Genomic DNA, 19,722 nt, shown 5'->3' with positions numbered 1-19,722 from the left:
TTTATCGGTTTAGTATTATATAAGGGAAAGTGAAATAAGGGTGAGAGGAAGGAGTTGTAAATAATTGTTAATCAATTGTTCTCTGTTGGTCTAGTAAAAGCAAATTTGTGTTTTGTTTTACATTAAATCGTGATTTTGGCCTCACGAATTTTTACATGTTAATGTACGGGCAAATCTTTCTCTGCTGCAGGTTTAAATTAGTAGAGTTTTACCCCGTGCTGTACCACTTTGCCAAAGTTGATCTAAAAATAAGATTTTATCATTAATAAATTCTTCATGGATTTTCTGTTCTTAATTCAAAGTTTCTGCAATGAATCAGCCTGTCGCTATGGTCACAGACTCAGGTGAGTGCTCGGTTGTCTGACGCTATCCCACAGGGGGTTACAGGGATCCATTTTAATGCTTCTCTCAGATCAGGACCCAGTGCGGAAATACACCATCCCACTGACTGCATCTATCACTTCAATTTGTAAATAATAAAAATGATCATTAAAAAGGGCAAAACAGCAGCGTCAACTATAATCTTATTTCTCGTGTTCAAGAAGAGAAAGACGGACTCAGCCCCACCTCTCCATACTCAGAGAAGGGAAGGGGACATGGCCTGATCTGAGGAGTTGGTTTTAACTCTCTTTGTCCTTGCTCTAACCCCTGGTGTAACACACCCTCCCCAAATCTACTCCACTCCCTCTCCTTCTAGCTCTCTCTCTCCACATCCTAAATAAACTCATCCTCACTTACCTTATGCTTGTTTTGCGTTTCATGGCTTTGGGTTCATAGACATTTGCTGGGGGAACAGAATGAGGACGGGTGAACAGTCCTTTGCAGGGAGAACACCGTGGGGTTGGATTTGCAGTATGTTTCTGGGGAAATACCGTGCGGATGGGTTCACAGGCCAAGGTAGGAGAAGAGAATGGGAATGTGTTCAGAGGTCGTTGCTCAGAGAACAAAATTGCGATATGTTATCAAACCAATTCCGGGAGAACAGAATTGGAACAGTTTCACAAAACCTTTACGAGGTTAATTGTCTGGGATTGGTTCTCAGATCGTTGCCAGAGAAACAGGGTTGGAATGAGGTCACAGGCCGATGCCGGGTGAATAATGTGGGGATGGGTTCACGGTCTAATGCTAGGAGATCAGAGTTGGGGATGATTCACAGGCCAATTCTACGGAGGGAGAGTGAAGATTTGGCCACAGGCTATTTTTAGAAGAACAGAGTGGGGATTTGTTCACACACCATTACTAGGAGAACAGAGGGAGGATGTATCAGAAACGGTTGCTGCGAGAACACAGTGGCAAAGGGTTCAGGCCGTTACGAGGGTAATACACATTGACGGGTTCACAGGCCGCTGCTGGTGGAACAGATTGGGGTTTGGACGACAGGAAATTGCTAACGGAACAGAGTGGGGTTGGAATGAGACACTGTTCCCAGGAGAAAATGCTTGTGGTAAGTTAACAGGTCATTGCTAGGATAATCGAGTGAGTTTGTGTTCAGAGGCTGTTCCTACGGGAACAGGTCTAGGATGGGGTGACAGCCAGTTACAAGGGGAACACAGTGAAAATGTGGTCACATGCTCTTACTCAGTGAAAAGAGCAGGGATGGGATCACAACCCATTGTTAAGTTAACAGAATGAGAAATTATTCACAGGCTGATCCTCTAAGAACAGGTTGGGGATGGGTTCACAGGCCGTTGCTCAGTGAACAGAGTGGGGACATTTAAACAGCGTGTCATAGTCGAACAGGTTGGAGATGCGTTTCTCGGCCGTTGTGAGGAAAACAGAGTGGGGACATCTTAACAGAGTGGTCATAGTCGAACAGGTTGGGCATGTGTTTCTCGGCCGTTGCGAGGAGAAATGAGGTTGCATCTGCCCGCAGGCACTTACTTGGGGAACAGAATAGCAATGGGTTTACAAGCCGTTTCCAAGCCGTTTCCTGACATCCACACTCTCTTTCTAATCCATTCCCATCTCCCTCATTCTCAAACCAGCTGCCACTCAATCTATCTCGCCCCTCTCACTCTCTCTGCCCCTCTCCGACTCTCTCTGTCTCCACCCCTACCCACACTCCTCTTCTCTACCCCTCCAACACCCAATCTCAACCGTTCTCTCATTCTGTGCACCCCATTCGCTCTCACACTATCCCATCACTCTCTCGTTCTCTCTGTCTGCATTCCACTCTCTGTCTTTCTCTCTCTACTCCCTCCCACTCTCTCTGTCTACCTCTCGATGCACCTCCCACACTCTTTCTCTCTACCAACCTCCCTCTCTCTCATTTTATCTTTCGTACCTACTTTAACACTCTCTCTCATCTCTCCCACTCTTTATCTCCCACTCCACGCACCGCCCACACTCCCGCTCTCTTCCAACCTGCCTAAGTCTCCTTATCTCTCTTTTTCCAACCTTTGCACTCCCGCTCATCTCGGCCACTCCCTCTCTGTTCCGGCATCCTATTCTCTCCCTATTTCTACAACCCTGCCACTCTCCCAGACTCTCTCTCTCTCTCCTGGCCCCTCCCACTTTTTCTTTCTCGACCCCTCTGACTCGCTCTCCACACCTTCCCAGTCTTGCTCTCTCTCTGACCCTTCCTCTCCATCTCTCTCAGCACAATTTGCACTTTCTCTCTCTACCCCTCCATCTCTCTCTCTCTACACATTCCCAGTATCTTTATCCATCCTTTTCCTCTCACTTTCCCTCTGAGCCCCCTGATCTCACTCTCTAACTGCATCCAAACCTGCCACTCTTTCTCTTTTAGCCTTTCGAACTCTCTTTTGTTTTCTTTCTCTCTTCACTCTCATTATCTCTACGTCCCTCCCACTTTCTCTCTTTAGCTGCCGTCCACATTCTCTACCCCAAAAGCTCTCTCGATGTACTCCTTCACACTATCTCTCTCACGACCACCTCTGACTCTCTCTCTAACCCGTTCCCACTATCTCCTCCTTCTCTCTCTATCTATCCTCCTGCCACTCTCTCTCCGCCCATGTCTGACTCTGCCTCCCATTAAAGGCTTCCCACTCACTCCCTCTACCCCTTCCTATTCTCTCCTTCTCTCCACCTTACCGCGCTCTCACGTTCTTCATATCCCTCCCGCTCTCTCTCTTGCCCCTTACCACACTTTTTCTCTGAATCTTTCAACTCTTTCTATCTACCCGGTCGAATTCCTCCCTCTCTCTCGACCTGCTTGTGACTCTCCCTCTGCCCCCTCTGACTTTCTCTCTCTACACCATCCCAATCTCTCTGCATTTTTCTACCCATTCCCACTCTCTCTATGTCACGACCCCCTTCCTCTCACTGCTCCTTTCTAGCCCCGAATCTCTCTTTGTATACCCCTTCCACACTCTCTCTGTATAGCCCCTCCCACTCTATCTCTGCCCCTTCACAATCTCCCTATCCAAGCCCTTTCAACTCTCTCTCTCTCGCTCTCTACACACCCACTCTCTCTCTCTCCACCTACTCCTTCACTCTTCCCGCCTCACCCACTCTCTCTCTCCCTTCCAAACTGTATCCCTCGTTTTGTTGCCTTTCCACTCTACCACTCTTTAACGCCTTCCCACTCCATTTCTCACCAGCCCCTCCCACTCCCTCTCTTCACACCTTTCCACTGTCTTTATCTTTACACCTCACCCACTCTCTCCTCACGCCTTGCACTTGTCTCTATCGGCCTCCTTACACTCCTTCTCCCTCTGTCTACCTGATTCCATGCTCGCTCTCTCTCCCATCTCCCTTCGTATTTTCATTTCTCTCCACCCCTTCCCTCTCTCTCTGTCTCTGGCCCCTTCCAGTTTCGCTGTCTGTCCCCCTCTCACTCTCTCTGTATCCGTTCACAAGTTATCACTCTCTACACACCCCACTCCCTCTGCCTTTCTCCAACCCTCTCTCCCACTAACCCCATCCCAGTTTTTCTGTACACTCACCCACTCTCTGTCTGCCCCGTCTGACTCCATCTCTCCCTCACTACCCTTTCCCAGTCTCGCTCTCCCTTGCTCTCCACCCCTTCCTCTCCCTCTCACCCTCTACCCGTCTCGCATTCTCTCTCTACTTCCTTCCCACTCAATCTCTGTAGCCCCAATTCCACGCTCTCTCGACGGCCTTACCACTCTCTTTATCTCTCCTGCTCCCACTCACTCTCCCGCCAAACGCTCTCGTTCTACCCCTTCCCATTATCACTCTCTACATCTTTCCTCTCACTCTCCCTCCACCTCCTTCCACTCTCGCTCTGACCCCTTCCAAATCACTCATTCTTTCTCCGTAACCCCTTCCCACTTTCTTTCACTTTCTAGCTCTATACACACTCCCACACTTTTTACACAGTTCCGACCTTCTCTCTTTAGCCCCGACCCACTCTTCCTCCCTCTCTCTATGCTTTCCTACTCTCTCTATCCCCTCCCTCTCTCTCTACCCCTTCCGACTGTCTCCCTCTCACTCTCACTCTGCACATCAGCACCTGTCTGTTTCTTGCACCAACCACATTTTCTCATTATCTGTACCCCTTCCTCTCCCTCACTCTCTCGACGAGCTCCTCTGAGTCACTGTACCACCTTCCAACTATCACTCTCTCTACCCCCGACCCACACTCACTCTAGCCCTCTCACGGTCTCTCTCTCTGCTCCCTCTCCGCTTCTCCCTCACTCCCCTTCCCACTCATTCCCACTCTCAAACCCTCCACTCTCACTCTCTAGCCCCATCGCACACTTTCTCTCGATCCCTCTATCTCTCTCTGTCGCCACCAACACGTACTCTCTCTCTGTCGCTTTCCCATTTTCGCTGTCTCTCTCTACCATCTTCGTCTCTCTCCCTCTACTCCCCTCGCAGTCTGAATCTCTACCCCCTTCCATTCTCACACTATTCCTTCCCACAATTTCATTCGTTCCCACTCTCTTCCTCTCTGTCTCTCTACTCCCCTCCCACTCTCAATCTCCCCTACCAACTCAGTATTCCTCAGCCCCTTCACACTGTCTCCTTTTCTTTAATCCCCTTCCCTCTCTCTCTTTGCCCCTCCACTCTTCCTCTCTGCCGGCTTCGATTCTCTCTCTACCCCTTCTCACTGTCCCTCTTCGCTCACAGTCTCTCTCGACCCGCTTCCAACCAACTATGTGTACCGCCCACTCTCTCTGTTTCCCTTTGTCTACTCTCCCACTCTCTCTCTACCGCCCACACTTGCGCACACTTAACACTCTCCCACTCGATGTCTGTCTGCACCACTCCATCTCTCCTCTCGCTCTCTCTATCTTTCTGCCTGCTATTCACTCTGTCTTTCTGCAGCCCTTCCATTCTGTGGCTCTTTATCCAACCTGCTCCCTCTATCTCTCGACACCCCATCTCGTTTTACCTCCGCCCACACTTTCTCTCTACCTTCCCAGCGTTTTCCTGGCTCTGCCTTTCTCTCTGCCTTGAGCCAACTCCCACTCTCTTTTTTCACTTTTTCCTACTCCCTGCCTCGAAACCCCTCCCATTCTCTCTTTCCCCTTCTCTCTCCAAAGCCTCTTCCCACACAGACTCCATACTCTCCCATTCTGATTCTCTACCCCTTCCACTCTCACTTTCTCTACTCCTTCCTTTGCCTCTCTGTGTACACACCACCCACTCTCTCCTCTCTCTCGAAACACCTCCCATTCATTCCATCCCTCCGTCCCTACGCTTGTTCTCTAGTACCTACCACTAACTCTCTCCATCCACCAACTATTTCTGTCTCTCCTCCCTCCTCTTTGTCTCTCTCTGCACTCCCCAATCTATCTCACTCGACACCCACCCACTCTCGGGCTCTCTGCACCACGCCACTCTTGTCTCCCTCTCTGTCTTTCCGCCTGCACCCCTATATATCATAAACCCCTGCCTCTTTCTCTCTGCACCCCTTCTACTCTCCATATCACCCTCACATTTTCCACTCTCTCTCGCTCAACCCGACTACCCCTCTCGCTACCTCATCTCACTCCCTGCCTCAAAAGCTCCCCCACCCTCTCTTTCGCCTACTGTCTGCATAGCTCCCTTCAGCTCTCTCTCTATAATCCTCCCATTCTCTCTCTACCCCCTTCGACTCTCTCTTTCTCTAGCCCCTCCGCTACCTCTCTCCCCTTTTTCCCTACTCCCACCACCCACTCTCTCCCTTCTCCCTCTCTACACGCCTTCCAAACATTCTATTACTCTCCTTCTCATTCTATCTACCCCTTCCCACGAATTCTCTTTATCATGTCCCACTCTTTATCATGTCCCACTCTTTCCCTACCCACCGCTCCCTCTATCTACCTGTCTCTCACTCATTCGCCCTCTATACCCCCATTCTCTCTCTACTTCATCCCACTTTCTGTCTCCCCTCCAATATTCTTTTTCTCTACCTCCTCCCTCCCTCTGTCTCTCTCCTCCCTCTCTGTTCCCTACTCTCTCTGTCTTCACTCTCTCGCCCTCTTTCTGACGACCACCTCCCACTCTCTTTCCCTCTACCCATCCCTCCAATTCTCTCTCCCTTCCTGTATCTCTCCATTCCCCATCCCAATCTCTCACTGTCTTTGTGTATCACCTCCCATTCTCTCTCTCTACCGTAAAACCCTCCTCTCTCTCTTTCCCTCTCTGCCTTCTCCCATTCTGTCTCCCTGTGTGCCGCCTCCCACACACTCTCCTTCGATCTACCTCCCATTTTCTCTCTCTACCACTCCCTCTCACAGTCCCTCCCTCTCTCGAGTCGCCGTCCATACTCTCTCTCAGTCTGCACCCGTCCCACTCTCTTACTATGCACACCTCCCACTGTATCTCTTAGTCTAACTCCCTCGTACACTCTCTACCTTCCCACTCTTTCTCTCAGTCTCCATCGCTATCCCACTCCCAAACTCATTCTCTCAACTCTCTCTACCACTCTGTCTCTGTCTCTACCCCCAACTGTCTCTCTACCTGACTACGTTCCCTTTCTTTCGAATCCAACCTTCTTCCTTTATCTCCTTCACTCTCGCTTTCTACATCCCGATCCCCTTCTCTACCGCCTCAATGTGTCTCTGTACACCCCTCCCACTCTGCTTTCCCTTCTCTCTCTGCCTATCACGTCCAACTGTTATTCTCGCTAGCACCCTCCCAGTCTCCTTTGTCACTTTCTCATCCGCTTTCCCCTTCCCACTCTGTCTCTCTAAATATTCCATTCCACTCTTTCTCGCTCTCTCTACTCACTTGCCCCCTGGCTCTTCCACTCCCACTCTTTCTACTCCTCTCACCCTCTCTTCCCCTCTCTCGCTCCTCCGTCTATCTCTCCCACTACACCGTCCCACTCTCTTTCTCCTCTCTCTCTTCATATCCCTCTCAATCTCTCTCTACCCCCTCCCACTGTCTCTCTATCCCACTGCCTCGCTCTCTCTGTCCCCTGCCACTCTACCTGTCTACTCCCTCTATCTCTACAACCTACCACTCTCTTTTTCACTCTGCCACTCTATTCCCATCCCATTCTCACACTCACTCATTCGTTCGCTTCCTCCCACTTTCTCTTTACACTCCCTATCTCTCTGTCCCCTCATTCATTCTCTCTCAACCCACTCCCTGTCTCCCACTAGACCTACCAATAGATCTGTCTCTTTACGCCCTCCCAACCTTTATCTCTCTGCACCAATCCACTCTTCTCCCCCTCTCTATCTCTATCTATCCAGCTCCCACGCTCTGTCTCTAACCCATACCACTGCATCCTTCTCTCTCTCTCTCTTGTCCCCGTCCACCTTCTCTTTTTCCCTCTTATGCCCTTCACATTTTCTATCACTACCACTCTGCCAAGCATTATTCCTCTATCCCTGCGCGCTCTCTCACCTCTCCCTCTCCATACTCACTACCCACTCTCTCCTCTCTCTATACATATATACACCCTTTTGGCACTCTGTCCACCCGCCTCCTACTCTGTCTCTCTCTACACACCACTTCATTTATGCACCTTACCCGCTCTCTCTCTACCTCCTATCCCTCTCTGTCCTGTCCCCCAATCTCTGCCAGCCTGTCTCCTCCCACGCTCATTCTCTCCCCACCCTTCTCTCCGCACTCTTTGATCCCTCTCTCACTGTTTTTCAGTGCTTCCCCAATCTCACTCCTTTCACACTGCTCCCACTCTCGTTCTCCCTCTAACACCTTCCTCTCTCCCTCTGTACACTGCATACACTCTCTCTATACATCACCGCTCTCCTCTCCCTCTCTCTTTCCCTACCAATGTTGCGCGCTCTCTCTCTGCCCCCCAGCTCTCAATGTCTCTCTCTCCTCTCTCTTTGGCTCCTCCCATTCTCACTCAACCCCACTCCAACTCTCCTTTATCTTTTCAACACTCTCTCTACCACAGTCCCTCTCTGTCTCGCTGTCAGCCCTCGACCACTCACTCTGCCTCTCTCTTCCCACATCCCACGCTCTTTGTCCCCCCACTCTGTCTTAATGCCCCTCACTCTATCTCTCCGTCTGTCCCTATAACCCCTTCCATAGTTCCTCCCATTCTCCCTCTGTGTATCTCTCTTAATCGACCCGCCTCCCTCTCTCTCACTACAGCTTCACTCACTAGTCCCAGTCTCTCTCCCTCTTCCTCCTCTGACTCGCTCACACTTTCTACCCAAATACACTCTCCATCTCTCCCTCTCGCAGCCCGTCTAATTTTCTCACTCCCCTCCCACTCCTTCACTCTCTTCACGCCCGTCCATCTCGACAGCTTCCCCCGTCCCTCTGTCTCGCAATCTCTCTCCCTCCGACTTCAGACTCTCCATACTCCCTCTCTCTCTCTCACTCTACCTTCCCAATATGTGTCTATCGACACCATCTCGTTCTCTCTCTCTGCACCACTCCCATTCTCCTTCCTTGTCTCTGACTGCACCTGTTGGAACTTCCTCGCTCTCATTCTACACCCCTCTGACTCTCTGGCTCCCGACCTTGTCTCCTCCCGCACCCTGTCTCAACCCCCTCCCACTTTATCTCTCCTTCTCTTGTAAGCCCTCTCACTCTCTTTATTTCCCTCTACATCCCTCCCATTCTCTCTCTCCACAATTCTCCCAGTCGTATTTTCTCAACCCCCACACTGTCTCTCTCCTCGATATCTCCCTCTATACCTACCAAACCCTCCCTCCCTCTCTATGCACCCCTCTCACTGTTTTTCTGTCTCTCTCTCCACCTGCTTCCCACTTATTCGCTGTATAAAACCCAGCCTCTCTCCACCCGGTCCAACCACCTCTTTCTACCTACTCCCAATCTCTCTCTGCATTCCTTCCTCTCTGTCTCTCTCTGTAAACCCGCCTGCCAGTTATTCTCCCACTCTCTCTCTCCAACGACTCCAACTGTCTGTTTTTCGTCTTCCATGCTCTGTCTCCCTTCCACGTCCCACTTTCTCCTCCACATTCGTCTCTCACCCCATTCTCCTTCTCTCTTTCTCTCGACTACGTCCTACTCTGTGTCCCTCTACCTCCTCCCACTCACTCTCCCTCCATCCGCCTCACGTTTTACCTCTGTTAACTGCACACTCTCTCACGCTACACCCTTTGTCTCTTATATTCCGCTGTATCTCCCCATCTAACATCTCCCATTGTCTGTCTCTCTCTCCACACTCTTCCAACTATCTGTCTGCACCAACTCCATCTCTCTCTATTTCCCTCCAGCGTCTCCCAAATCCTTCTCTACCCCACTCCTACTCTCCTATCTCTCGTTTTCACTCGACCCGCTTCCACTGTGTTTCCCTCTATACCCCCTCCCATTCACTGTCCCTCTCTCTACCCACCTCATAGAGTCTCTCTTCCCACACTCTTTCTAATCACCTCTCTCTATCTCTCTCCTTCAAAAGCCCTGCTCCTCCCCCTCTCTCTACATCGTCCTAATCTTTCTCCAGCCCCTCCTACTGTCGCACCTCTCTCTACACCCCCACAACTCTCTCTCTCTCTACCCCCCACTCTCTCTCTACACCACCTGTTCTTCCTACATACCCCTAAATTTTCTCTCTGTCAATGCTGTCCCACTCTCTCTCTTTTTAAAACATCCCAAGCTCTCTCTGCCCCATTGGCATTGTATCTCTCCCCTGCCACTTCAAGTCTATCGCTGATCCCGCCCTATCTATCGCTACCCCCTCCATCTGTCTGTCCCCACCAACGCACTCTCTCTTCCCCCACTTTAACTCTTCCTAAAGCATTCTCTCCCGACACCAACCTCGCATTCAAAAGCCATCCACTCTGTCCCTCTTAACTGCCCCAACTCTCCTCTACCTCATCTCTCTGTCAACCCAAGTTCCGCTCTCATCTTATTCTGACCCTCCCACGTTCTCATTCTGTCTCTCATCCTCCATCCTTCACTGTCTTATACCTTCCCACTCTGTCTGTCTCTAGCCTCCAGTCCAATGTCTCTCCATATATACTCCTCACTCTCTTTCTCTCACCCTCCCTCCCACTGTCTCTCTCCCTCTCATTATACACCCTTCTAACTCTCTTTCCAGACATCCATGCCACCCTCTGTCTCCCAACTCTCCCAGTGTCTCTCTCTCACCTCTATCTATATATATCCCTTTCCATCTGTCTCTCTCTCTGACTCTCTGCACACCGCCTAATGTCTCTCACTGCCTCTATCTCGACCCGCCTCCCACTGTCTCTCTGTATACCCTACTATCTCTCACTAACACCCGCCAGTGTTCCTCTTCCATATTCTCTATCTCTCTCGTCTCTCACCCTTCTCTCTCTTGCCTCCCTTGCACTCTCTAGATGTGCACCCACATTCTTTCTCTTCACCACTCCTTCTCTCTCTATCCCACCACTTTTCTCTCTCCAACTGTCTCCCTCTCCCCCGAACAACTCCCACTCTGCTCCCCATTATTCTATCTACACCCCTCCACACTCTCTACCCAAAGCCCTCTCTCTCCTTCTCTCTCGTTAGTCCATTCCCACTGTCTCCCCTCTCTCTACAGCAGCCGCCCACACTCTCCCATCTCCATCTACACTCCTCCGACTGTCTCTCTTTGTCTCTCTCACTGCCTCATTCTAATTCTCTCAGAAACCCCGCTCTCAACTCCATTCCACTCCCATTCTTTGTTAACCTTCCCACACTGTCTCTCTCGCCCTGCTCCACTCTCTATCTCCTCTCCCATCCTCAGTCTGTCTCCACCAGCTGCCTCTTCCTATCTCTCTCTTTCTCCAAGACACTCTTTCGCCTCTCACTCTCACTCTTTCTGCACCAGTCCCATTTTCTCTCTCCACTCCGTCCCATTCACTCTCTCTAACCCCCACTCACTCTTCGCCCACCCATCTCTCTGTCTACCTACCTCCCCTCATTCTCCCCCTACATCCCCACTCTTCCTGGCTAACCACTCCCACTCTCTATCTCTCTGCTTCTCCTCTTTGTGTCTAGCTCCGCTCCACTCTCTTTCTCACCTCCCATCCTCAGTCTCTTTCCACAAAGTCACTCTCTATCACTTTCTCGTCCCACACTCTTTTCCTTCCCTCTCTTGATTTCTCTCTACAGCACACTCTAACTCACATTACCCCACTCTCTCTCTCCCTCTGTACCCCTCTATATCTGTCCACTCCCTACTCTGTCTACACCCCCAACTCTTCCCTCCCTCTATGTAACCCCCTCCCAAAATCTCACGGTGTCTCTTACCCTTCCGACACTCAATCTCTCTCCTCTTCTCTCATTCTCTCTCTTCGTCCAGTACCAACTACTCACTCTTTCCCTCCCGCCAAAGCTATTCTCTTTGCCTCCCTCTACCCGACTCCCACCCAGTCTCCCTCTCTCTACCGACCTCCATGTCTCTCGCAGTCCCTACTCTCTCTGCACACCTCCCTCTCTCTATCTCTCTCCCTCTCTCTCTTTATACACTCGGCCCACTGAATCTCTCTACCCGCTCCCACAGTGTCTCTCCATTCTCTCTCTATACCCTCTCACACTCTCTCCCCGTCTTTCTACAACGCTCCCAATCTCTGACTGTCTCGTTCTCTCTCGAATCGCCTCCCTCTTTCACTCACAACACCCTATCTTTTCCCCTCACTCTTTCACTGAATCTCCTCCGACTCTCTCTCTCTTTTTACCCGCACACTCTCTTTCACTCCACTTGGTCCAAATATCCCTCTTTCTCTTCGCCATCACTGTCCCTACCGTCCCCCACACTCTCTCATTCGCTTTTTTTATCTAAGCCAGTCTCTTTCTTCTGACCCGTCCCATTCTTTCTCTCTCCTCCACTCCCTCTCTCTCCCCACAACCCTCTATTTCTATCTCTCCCTGCCCTGTCTCTTTTTCACATCCTCAAACTCTCTCGTCTAGCCCCCCCAACTCTATCTCTCGCTAATCCCATATACCCACTCACTCTTTCGACACACCCCGATCTCTCCCCTTATCCCATATCACTCTCTCCCTCTCTACACAACGTCCACTCTCCTCCCGTCCTCATTCTCTCCATTTACCCCGCCCCACTCTGCTATTTATCTCTCTCTTGCTCCACTGGCTGTTTTCCAATTTCTGTCTCTGTGCCCCTGTCTCTCTCTCTTTCTTTCGACCTCTCTCCAACTCTCTCACTTGCCATTCTCTCTCCCTATCCATCCACATTCTCCCTCTCTCGCTCTACAAACCCAAACTCGTTCTCTGTCTCTCTACCACCCTCCCCATTTTATAACCCCGTCCTCGCTCTCTCTCTGTCTCCTCCCTCCCACTCTCTCTTGCTACCCGCGCGCTATCTCCCTCTGTACATTCTCCCACTTTCCTCTCCCACTATCAATATCTACCTACCCTCTCACCGTCTCTCATCCCCGTCCACTCGCCTTCACTTCTCTCTCCATTCCACTACCCTTCACCCACTCTCTTTCTCTCCCCTCCTCCCACTCTCTATCTCCCTACCTCCCTCCCAATCTTTGTTGCCCTTTCTCTCTATACTCCCTCCCACTCCCCCTCTCAGTCTTGCTCGAACTTTTCCACATTCTGTCTCCCTGTTTCACTCAAACCGCCTCCAACTCTTCCTCTCAACACCCTTACACTCTCCCTCTCTAACCCTGTCCCTCAATCTCTCTGTCTCGACTCCAATGTCTCTCTTTCTATCCAACCCACTCTGTATCTATTTGTCCCAGTATCTCTCTGCCGCCATCATTTCTCTCTCTGCACTCTGTGTTACTCGCTTTCTGTAACGACTCCCATCCTCTACTCTCTGCCACTCTCCTTCACTCTCACTCTGTACCCTCCCATGATCTCTCTCTGGGCCCCATCCAATTCTTCTTCACACTTCTCTATCCCGATTTCTTTCCTCACTCTCCCGACTCTATCTCCTACCCCCTCCCTGTCTCCTCCCTCGTACTCTCTCTGTACTCCTTCCCACTGTCTTCTCCCTCTGTCACTCTCTATCTACCCCCGCCAACTCTCTCTAACCCCGTCCACTCATCTTTATTTCTCTCACACCCTCTACGATTCAGCCACTCTGTCTCTCTCCCTGCCTCTTCCCACTCTCTGTCTCTCTGCCTCCCTTCCACAATCTCTACCTTCCCACTTTCTCACTATACTACTTCCTACCCTCTCCCTCTCTCTAACCCCTTCCCATTCTCGCTCTGTCTCTCAATGTACGTCCCATACTCTCTCTCTACCTTTCCCTCTCTCCTTATATCCGATCTCACTCACTCCCTTTCTCATTAATCCACTCCCTGTCTCTTTCTCTACCCTTTTCACTCTCTCTTGAACTCTCTCAATGCCCCACCCACTCTCTCTTTCGCTCTGCACTGCTCCCTGACATTTACTTTCACAACACACCCATTGCCTCTCTATCGACTTCCATTTCGCTCTGACTTACGACATTCCCAATCTCTCTTCCTCTATCCCTCCCACTTTCTCTCGACTTCCCTTTCAATCTCCAGTCCCTCTCTCTATCGATCTAACCTGTGCCACTCTCTCTTCCTATGTGCCCCCCACTCTCTCTCTACCAGCCTCCCATTTTCCTCTTTCTCTCTGTCTCCCCGTACCCCCATCCAACACTGCATCCCTGTCTGCGCAATTCTATTAACCTCTCTCTGCCCAGCACACTCTGACACTGGCTCTACTCATTCTCAAACTCTTTTTCCCTCCACTCGACAGAACATCCCTCTCTCTCTTCCACCCTCCCACTCTCTCTGTACCCTCTCCCTGCAACCGACTCTCTCTCTTACTCTCTCTCTCTCTATCACCCATCCCACTGTCTCTCTTTCTTGTCACTCTCATAAGCTATCTCTAAACCTCCCTCTCTGTCTCCTCCCTTGCACTCTCTCTGTCTCTCCTAACAACTCCCACTCTCTTCTCTCTCCTTCTGTCTCACACTCTCCTCAACCCATCTCCCATTCCATCTGTCTCTCTGCCCCCTCCCAATCTGTCTCTGTCTGTCTACGTCCTTGCCATTCTTTGTCTCTAGCTCGCCACCCTTTCTCTCTGCCTCTCACTGCTTCTCACTATCCTGCTCCCACTGTCTCTCTCTCTCTCTCTATCTTTTCCCCTCTTTCTCTTCACCCGACCCACACTGTCTCGGTCTCTCTTTACCTAAGTTGCTCTCCCTCTCCCAACGCCCGTCCCACTCTGACACTCGTGCTACCCATTCCTAATCTATCCCTCCCGACCCCCTTCCCATTTACTGTCTCCTTCTCCCTCTAAAGGCCCATCCCCCTCTCTCTCAATTATCACCACTTCCATTCTCTGTCTCTCAAACTTGCTCCCACTCTTTCTATAAACCTCTTCCACCGTCTCCCTTTTCTCCCTCTACACCCTTCCCACTCGTTCTACCGCTACAACCCCGTTCTCTCCATCTGAGCCCTCCCTCAAACTTTCCACCGCATTCCATTCAATCTGCCTCCAGCCAGTCTCACTCTCTCATTCGAATCCTGTCACGCTGTTTCCACCCACCTACCGCTTGCTCTCCCCACCTCCCACTCATTCTGCCGCCAAGCCCCCACTCGCTCTCTCTTAACGGAACTCCCATTCATTCCCTCGCTACACTCCTCCCCCTCTCTCTCTGTTTCTCTACCTATGTCCCACTCTTTCTCTAGATTCCCACTCTCACTCACTCTCAATACACGCCACAATCTCCCTCTACACCCTTCTCACTCTATGTTTCGACCTCACTACATCTCTCTCACTTTCTGTCTGAAATCCTACGCTCTGTCTGCCTGTACTCCACCTCACACTGTCGATTTACGCATCTCCCTCTCGCTACCACCTCCTCTCTCTCTCTAAATTCCCTCCTTCTCTCTCTTCAAACCCTCCTACTCTGTATCTCTACCCCTCCCCCCTCCCTCTCTCTGGCTCACTCTCTACTCGCCTCACACGGTCTCTCTCAACACCCGTCACACTCTCTGTCTAAGTCCCCTTCTCTTTCTCTCCATTCCCTCCCTTTTCCTTTCTCTCTTACTCCCCTCCTTCTTTCTCGGCACTCCTCCCAATCTCTAATTCCCTCCTTAGATACCCTCTCCTACTCTCTCTACACCATATCCAATGTCCCCCTAAGCCACACTAATTCCTTATCTCTCTCTCTAACCATTCCTACCCTCTTTGTTTAAACCATCCCAGTCTCACTTTCTCTCTCTTCCCACCTCTTAATCTCTCCGTCTGTGCCCCTCCCTCTTTCTCTATACACCCTTTCAACTCTATCTCGCTCCCTCCCGCTATCGCCGTCCCACTCTCCCTTCATGTGCCGTTTAACACACTCTCCGTCTTTCTACACCCCTCTGCCTAATTATCTCTGAACCCTCCAATTTTGTCTCTCTCTCTACCCTCTCACTGCACGCCTTTCATAGACTCACCCCATCTATGCCCTCCCACCTTCTCCCGAACGGCTCGTCCTCTGTCTCTCCCGGGCCCTCTCCTCTGAATTCTCTGTCTCTAAACCAGTCCACTCATTCTCTATAAGCCATTTCACTCGACCTGTGCCACTCTCTACTCTACCCACTCTGTCTCGCTCTACCCCCTGCACTCTATCTCTACACCGCCACACTAGCTTTCCACAATATGTATCTCTACCCTTCACCCCCTCTCTCTCGACAACTCTCCCACACATTCTCTAATTTAATCTCTCACTCTCTCTCTTTCTTCCCCCGCAGTCTTCCTCTCTCTGCGCCCATTCCTCTCTTTGTAGCTCTCTCTAACCACTCCCAGTGTCTCTCTCCGTCTACCACCTCTACACTCTCCCCCTAATTCTCCCTCTCTCTCTACCCTTCCCTTCCTCTCACTTCCCCATCCCTCTCTCTTATTCATTCGAACTGCCATTCTTCAATCTCTACATTCCTCACAATCTCTCTCTCTCGTTATCTTTTTCATCTACCACCTCCCACTCACTCTCTACATCTTATACCACTCTCACCCTCTCTCCAGGTTCGCACCTCACACGCTCTTTCTCTCTCTCTACCCTCTCTCACTACATCCCTCTCAATTTATCTTTCTCTTTGTCTACCATGCTCTCTCTCTCTCGTTCTCTCCACTGTCCGCACACTCTTTCCCTTTACGCCCCCACTTTGTTTCACTCTCCCTCTATCTTTCTCTCTTTCTCTTCCTCTCCGCCCATGCGTCTCTCTCTCTCCGTACCTCCTTGCCACTCTCTGGCTCTATAACACTTCACTCTCTACTGCTTTCCCAATCTCTCTCATTCTCTCTCAATACCACCTTCCTCCCTTTCTCTCTCTAATCCCCTCCTACTTCCTGTCTCTCTCCCTCTTCTACCCTCCCACTCTCACGCTTTGCCTCCTCCCTCTCTCCCTTTACAATCCTCCAAGTCTCTGTCTCTCCTTCTACCCTTTCGCCTCTCTTTACCCTCCTCTCTCTCTCTTGCTCGATCTTACTCTCAAAACCCTGCCATTGCCTCTCTCACTACACCTCTCCCACTTTCTATCTATTAGCAACTCTCTCACTATTGTTCCACCCCAGATCTCTCCCTCTATTCCAGCACATTCTCTCTCTTCCTCTGCAGCCTTACGACTCTCCTCGCTCTCTTTTTTCTCTATCGAGCCCCCTCCCACTCTCTCCCTTCCTGTACTGCCCTCCCACTGTCTCTCTGTCTCTCCACCCCCTTCGACTCTCTATCTCTCTACATCTTTCCACTCTCTCTCTCCAATTACACTCTACCCCCTCTCTCTGTACACTCGCTTCTCTCTCTACACAGCTCACACTCCCCTCTCCCTCTTTGTCCCCCTGTATTTATCACACTGCCATTCTCTGACTCTCTGGCGCCTCCTTCTCTCTCTCCCGCCTCCCAACATTTCAACTCCCCCCCTACTCTGTCGAGGTCACGGGGGTCCTGGGCCTCCTTCACCGCCGCTCCCTCACCACCAGATGCCTGGAGGAAGAAGGCCTCATCTCCCACATCGGAACACTTCAACCCCAGGGCATCAATGTGGACTTCAACAGTTTCCTCATTTCCCCTTCCCCCACCTCACCCTAGTTCTAAACTTTCTGCTCAGTAACTGTCCCCATGACTTGTCCGGACTTGTCCTACCTGCCTATCTCCTTTTCCACCTATCCACTCCACCTTCTCCTCCCTCCCCCACTCACCCATTGTACTCTATGCTACTTTCTCCCCACCCCCACCCCCCTCTTGCTTATCTCTCCACGCATCAGGCTCACTGCCTTTATTCCTGATGAAGGGATTTTGCCCGAAACCTCGATTTCGAAGCTACTTGGATGCTGCCTGAACTGCTGTGCTCTTCCAGCACCACTAATCCAGAAATAGCAGTAGTTCATATGAAAGTGCATGGGAAGGGGAATGAACCTGAAGTCAGGAGAAATAAACTGGCCGATGAGGTAGCTAAAGAAGCAGCCTTGAATCCACAGGGAGCAGTGATATACTCCCTAATACCTGCAATTCCAGATCTTGATGTTGCCCCGTTGTTTACTGCAAAGGAGGAAAAGGACCTCAGAGATTTATGTGTCGCAAAGACAGCCGATGGGCGCTGGATGTTACCCGATTGGGGGTGTGGGAGGGCAATGTTGAATGAAAATAACAATGCGAGAAACTGTGGCTGTCTTACATCAGGGGAGTCACTGGGGAGGGCAATCAATGTGTGATTTAGTCTTAAGGAAACATGGATGCAAAGGGATATATACAATAAACAAACAGATATGTGTGGGCTGCATAAGGTAAAAAAAAACAAGAAGGTATTAAAGAAACAAGTCACAGGAGGGAGAGACCCTGGGTTAAAACCATTTCAGAGGATTCAGGTAGATTATACCGAATTACCCCGTGTTGGAAGACTGAGGTAAAAGCTGGTAATGGTTGACCACTTATCTGGAGGGGTGGAGGCGTACCATTTAGTCACTGCCACCACAAGTGCGATGTCCAAAGTAATACTTGAACACATAATCCCCAGATACGGGATATTGGAACACACAGATTCAGATCAAGGAACTTGTTTTACTTCCAGGGTACTCCAGGGAGTGATGAAAGGGTTAAGAATCCGCTGGGATTTCCACACCCCTTGGCACAAAACTTCATCAGGAAAGGTTGAGAGAACGAACCAGACACTCAAGAAGCAGTTATTTAAATTAATAGGAGAAACCAGGCTCCCTTGGACTGAGTGTTTGCCTAAAGGCCTTTCGCGAGTGCGGATTGCGCCAATCAAAGATATGGGGCTGTCCCCTAATGAGATATTGTCTGGCCTGTCCGATCTCGGAACGAAAGGGGAACTGTCAATCCTGGAGACTAAATATCTGATCGTAAAGAAGTATATACTGGGCTTGTCATCCTCTTTGTCTTTCCTCAGGGAACAGAGTTTGTTGGCACAGACTCCATCCGTTGAGTTAACCGTCCATCAGATCCAACCGTGGAATAGGGTCCTAGTCAAATCATGGACTGAGACCAAATTGCAACTAGACGGGGACGTTCCATACCAAGCACTTTTAACCACTGAAACAGCGATAAGAACGGCCGAGAAAGGCTGGACTCACTACACTCGTATTAAAGGGCCAGTGGAATCTCCAGTTGGGAGAGAAGTCCGGAAAACCGAATGGACTAAAGAACCGCTTTAACTTAAGCTAAAAAGACTTAAAATAGCTGATTATACAGTAGTGGCACGAGCGCAGGATAGTTTCTGTAGTATCTTATGCTGAGTCTCTCGGTGCTTCAATAACACTGTTGAATGGGAAGAATGTTTAGGTACGCTATATTAGCTTTTCTAATCATAGGATTCTGTAAAGCTATGATGTGGTCGTCTTACTTAGTGATAACGGTTCCCGAAAGTACAAATCCACAAGTCATAGAAACAGATACCTGCAGCCTGGTGGATTGTGGAGATGTATGAAATCATAGGCAATGCAGTAACTCACAGATACATATAAGATTCTACGAAAAACCTCCCGAAAAGAGGGAATGGGATAAGACTAACGGGAAGAAAATGTCCCGGAGAGAGAAGTGTAAAGGATATTTTTGGAATAAAGAATGTAAAGAATAGTGGAGGCAGGAAGTCCTCAGAGTTGATCTCTTTATTATTCCACTCGATACTGTACACCGAGACCCTTTCCAGCCAGCTCCTGACTGTCCCGATAAAAAGCGCAACCCAATATATTTATCAATAAAGAAAACGTCATGGGATGAAGCAGTTTTCGGGGCGGAACCTATCAGGTACAAATGGTACAAATATTTGGGATAGAGATGAAAGCAGATGGGAAGAATTTCCTGGGACTTTTTTAAAAAATACATTTAAAAGACAGAACCCGATCAGGAGAAAGGGATAGTACAGTACCTTACTCTGACCCTATGGTAATAAAAATTGTCGAGTTAAAGGACTTAAAGCAGACCATTGAAGTAGAAAACACTGGGGTTACAAATGCCTGGGT

The sequence above is a fragment of the Chiloscyllium punctatum genome, chromosome 51 (genome assembly GCF_047496795.1).
Source record: "Chiloscyllium punctatum isolate Juve2018m chromosome 51, sChiPun1.3, whole genome shotgun sequence".
Classification (NCBI taxonomy): domain Eukaryota; kingdom Metazoa; phylum Chordata; class Chondrichthyes; order Orectolobiformes; family Hemiscylliidae; genus Chiloscyllium; species Chiloscyllium punctatum.
This window is presented reverse-complemented; position numbering follows the sequence as displayed.